The sequence below is a fragment of the Podarcis muralis genome, chromosome 2 (genome assembly GCF_964188315.1).
Source record: "Podarcis muralis chromosome 2, rPodMur119.hap1.1, whole genome shotgun sequence".
In the NCBI taxonomy this organism is placed as follows: Eukaryota; Metazoa; Chordata; class Lepidosauria; order Squamata; family Lacertidae; genus Podarcis; species Podarcis muralis.
Window position 1 is genome coordinate 55,253,150 of NC_135656.1, and position 5,415 is coordinate 55,258,564.

Genomic DNA, 5,415 nt, shown 5'->3' on the forward strand with positions numbered 1-5,415 from the left:
AGCTAAACAAACTATAGCTTAGGGCCCCACTCTCTTGGGGCCCCCAAAAAAAAATTTAAAGAGAAAAAACTGGATGTACATTTCCAAAATATAAGATAAAAAACAAATAAAATAAAACCTACATACAGCAACAGTACCTATTAGGTACATAAATTACCATATAGCATATATTCAACAACAATTTGTTGTTGACAAAGGACAGCTGGACATATAAAGGGCCCCACTACCTTCAGTAGCTTAGGGCCTCATCAAACCTAAATCCGGCCATGGGTTCAAGTGATGGAGCTTGCAGGAAACAGGCCCTTTAACTGAGGTGCACGGCAGCCACATTTGTTTGCCAGCGCCCTGCCACCAAGCAGTGCCACTGTCTGAACAGACGTCCCCACCTCATCTAGTGATTATAATTTATAACCACATCATTCGGACTGTGCCAGAATCCGAAAACCATTTAACTCATCCAAAGAGCAGATAAGAGAGTATGACAAGCCACACCAGCCTGCTTGCTCCCACATTGTATGGCCAAGGCATTAAGCATCTAGAAAACGGACGCCCATTTTACAGATGGAGAATGGGAGCTAAGGTTATCCTAAGGACAATCAGCATCAACAGTCATTAGGCAGCTCAGACTGATTACACAATACATTGTAATTACAGTGCCCATAGCCAGTTCAGAGCCTGGCTTGACTTTGTTTGATCCTGTGAATTCTTCCAGGTTTCCTGTTTATATAAAGTCAGGTCGTGGGAGCTCATGGCGCAATTTAAAAAGTTGTACGGTGGGAGTGAGGTACCATTCTGAACCTCTGATATCACATCCGCTCCTCCTTTAGATCACAGGAGCTGCTGCAATCCAGGTTGGTGTGCTCCCAACTCACAATTTGCCATCCCTTCTGCAAGAGCATACTCAGAAGGTAATATAAAAGCGAAACCTTCAGTGTGGGTCATTCCAGCTTTCTTCACCCATATCAACATTTTTGTGCGGGGGTTTGTACAAGTGGAAATTTGTTAAGAAATTTAAGTCATTGTTTTCTGTGAAAGTAAAACTCTCCCCCCCCCCCCATATTGAAACATCATAAAATGCCATAGGTACTGAAAGGCAAACTAAATTGAAAATGTTATTAAAAGCATTTACTTTACAAATCAGATTCAAGTATTCTAGTATAAAATATTTCTGATATTTTCAGATTCCTCTTCACCTGCTAGTTGTTGGCTTTTTATGAGTTGCTGTTGTTTTATTATAAAGAATTATGAAAAGAATAAATGATCTTTTTGTTGATCCTAATAAAACAGCCTTTGCCAATCCAATGCACTCTAAATGTTCACCTGCTAGCTGTTGATTCTACCTTGCCAAGTGGTCAGCTAAACTAGCTGATAGATGAGGAATTATACCTTTGATTTGTCACTTTTCATACCAAGAAAACTGGAAAAAGGGGAGCTCAAGAGAGAGAGAACAAATGAAAAACACTAATGAAGTCAAAGACATTGGAACCTGTTGTTCACTATATCAAATGGCTGTCTGATAAATTAGTGACACTGACATACAGCATAACACCTCTGTGGTTATTTTTAGCCATGCATTTTCAATTGTGTTCTAGGGAACTCTGGGGTTCCTCCCAAACCTATCATGGGTTCTTCAATGGAAGGATGACAAGCGTTGCAGAAAGTCAAGGGGTCCACTTCTGATCTTCCTCTGCAATGCACAGCTCCAGGGGAATATTGGCTATACAGTGGTACCTCGGTTTATGAACTTAATCGTTCTAGAAGTCCGTTCTTAAACTGAAACCATTCTTAAACTGAGGCATGCTTTCCCTAATGAGGCCTCCTGCCGCCAGTGCACTTTCACCATTCGGTTTCCGTTTGTAGACCAAGGTAATGTTCGCAAACCTAAACACTACTTCCGGTTTTGCAGAGTTCGTAAACCGAATCGTTCGTAAACAGGACTGTTCTTAAACCGAGGTACCAGTGTACTAGAATGCACACTCAGTACCTGCTCCAGTTCTTGCATCTTCTGAAGGAATTCTTCATCTTCTTTATTCACAATTCATTGTATAAAGAGATCAATGACAATAAATAGAAATCAACAGGACCTAAAAATGGTTAACTTTGACTAGGTTCCTCTTCAGCTATTTAGTAATCAGATATGGCAGATTCAATACAGCCAAAGTCATGTGTTTTTTAGTCCTCTTGATACTAATAGAAGATTTACAGCCCCTTCCTATGCATGTTAACTGCAAAGTCTAGTGAATTCAATTATACTTACTCCCAAATAAATGTGTACAGGATTGCAACCATATGCAACTTTTCAGCTCCCTCAGTGTAACCAATAGAATGTAGCTGCACTTAGCTTTGTCTGGATCATAGGATTTAAAATTACTTTTGAAAAATCTGACCCCATTGGATCTCTTTTTCTTGATGCTTTGGTAATTTGAAAGAAAGTTGGTAAAAGGCTGCCTTGCTGGAACATCAGGAATGAAAGAAACTATGAAGTTGGAAACATCTCTTAAATAAAGGCTGTCTCTAGTCATTTGCTTTCCAAATATGGTATGAATTATCCAGGAGCTGTATAACCAAACCTGATGATAAAGGCAGCAGTGATGTATGGTGAACCTATAAACATGATTTTATACCTGCTAATTTTCAGCAATTAGTAACAAATGGGTTTCTGACTTGATAAGAGCAAAATGCCTGTATGTTGTCATCTGAAACTGCTATGCAAGAGAATTATATTGTGTCTGTTATTTCCTGCAGTTAGGAACATCACATGTAAAACAGCTTCCAAAGTACCGTTAGTCTGTACCTTCCTATTTCTATGTTTTATTTAACTGAATTTTATCTTTATTGTTTGTTTGGCAAGTATATAATAGCTTGCAGAGCAAAGGAAGGCTAGCGTACAGTTATAACATTGATCATAAAATACCATAAAACCAAAACATAAGCCATCATAAAACCAAAACATAAGCCATCATAAAACAAGGATCAAAATACAACAGCTACAAACCAAAATGTAGCCCCTTTAAAATGACTTGGCAAACAAGAAAGACTTGACCTGCTTTCAAAAATATTGCAATGTCAATGCCAGTCAAGTCTATCTAAGGAGTGTTTTCCAAAATTAGAGTGCCACCAGGAAATGGCTGTCTCCTTCATGCAAGTATAACACAATACACAAAGAGACAGCACTTGGAGAAGGGCCTTAGTTGACAATCTTAAATGCATGAGCAGGACAGTATAGGAAGAAGCACTCCTTCAGGATATCAACGGTAAGGACAAAAAAGATCCTTGATTAATAGGCCCAAACCCAAGAAGGGCACCCTATTATTGTAATGTTGACTTGATAAGATCACAGTCCCTATATGTATGTGACTTGCGGCTTTTTCTTCATTGAGGTAATCAGTATAACCTATTAGATGCCTTTTTCATCCTCCCTAATTTTCCTGCAGAGGTGAACAAACTGAAGCTGTATTAAAGTATCATACTAGGGTTGAATGTATTTACAGTAGGGCCTTGAAGAAAGTAGCCTGCCAACACCCAGACATCTTCCTCATCATTTAAAGTCTCCTTGCATATATTCCTACATTTCAGGTGGTGCTGGTCATTCCAGAATGACATGTGACTCTTTCATAAAACATCACCTGAATAGAACTTATTTGCATATTTATCCATATAAAACTGTATAAGAAGTTTTCTTTCATAAGGAAACGTGATGACAGCATCTTACTTTATTTTCCTCAGTAAGCCTATTAAAATTCAATGAATGGCACAAGAATTACAGTAGGAAGTGCCCACCTGAGAGGTGCCGGAACTGAGTTTCTGTGATGAAAAAACTCCCTCCCTGTGGTGATTCTTTTCTGGGTGCTGTCTCCCTCCATGCTCCCTACTTCCGTTTTGTTTCCATCAGCCCAAAGGAAAGGCTGCAGTCTGCCTTTCCCCACAACCAACTGCTGAAGGCACATTTATGGTATTTCTATTTTTACAATTAAAACAGCTCTTTTGCACAGAAATCCATTCACACAAAAGAGCAGTGTTAAAAATAAAGAGTTTCCCTTGCAGGTGGTAGCTTTTATATGACAGAGAGTCCATTGTACAGTGTCAGAACATCTGCTTGGGATATCTAAGACTCAGATTCAGTCCCTAGCATCTCCAGGTAGGGCTGGGAAAGCTTCCTGTCTAAAACTCTACACTGTCAATCAGTTTAGTACAAAGCTGAGCTGGATGGCCCAATGGTTTGACACAGATAAAGTAGCTGCTTCTGCTCCTGTGACTGATCTGCTTTCTCCAAGAGCCATTGCTGGAAGAAGCCACTGCTGTCTGCCTGGTAACCCATTCCTATGCTGGCCATTGAAGTTTGTCTACTTTGTACCAACCGCTTACAAAGGCAAAGTCCAGACTGGTTGTAGATACTGTCAAGAGCTTTGCCTGTTTGCACCCCATTAAGACTGCTTAACAATCTTGACTGTGCCAAATTACAGAAACTGCTGTGCTAAGTGTGTCTGTTTCATATTGATGAAGGGATGCAGGTGGCGCTGTGGGTTAAAGCCTCAGCACCTAGGACTTGCCGATAGAAAGGTCGGCGGTTCGAATCCCTGCGGCGGGGTGCGCTCCTGTCGTTCGGTCCCAGCGCCTGCCAACCTAGCAGTTCGAAAGCAACTTCGGGTGCAAGTAGATAAATAGGGACCGCTTACTAGCGGGAAGGTAAACGGTGTTCCGTGTGCTGCGCTGGCTTGCCAGAGCAGCGATGTCACGCTGGCCACGTGACCCGGAAGTGTCTGCAGACAGCACTGGCTCCCGGCCTATAGAGTGAGATGAACGCACAACCCTAGAGTCTGGCAAGACTGGCCCGTACGGGCAGGGGTACCTTTACTTTTAAGACTGCTTAACAATCTTGACTGTGCCAAATTACAGAAACTGCTGCGCTAAGTGTGTCTGTTTCATATTGATGAGGAGGAGGATGGACAGACTCAGCAGGTTTTCAGAATCCCCACTCCGTCATGAAATGCACTGGGTGGCCTTGGGCAAGTTACTGCCTCTCAACCTAACCTACTTACCTCACTGGGTTCTTGCGAGAAAAAGAATTGGGGAGGGAATTTGTTTCATTAGTATTATCTGACAAGATTTACAAACCAGCCTCAACTGATGAAAACCTCTAAGCAGTTTCCACCACCTTTGAGGAAATAAACAATGAAAATTTAGAAAAGTGGGATGGGAGGGCAAACAGAATGGAGTATCCTGGGAAAGGTCGTGGCTGGCTGGCACCTTGGAGCAGAGCGCTCGACACACGACACCGCCAGCCTGGCCCCGCTTGCAAAGCAGAAGTGCCTTCGGGTTTTTTCCCCCAAGAAGAGCTGAGCTAAGCGGAAGGGAGGAGAGGAAGAAGTGCGAAGCTCAGCAGTTCCTGTTTGCACGGCGGCCGCAGCCGGGCGA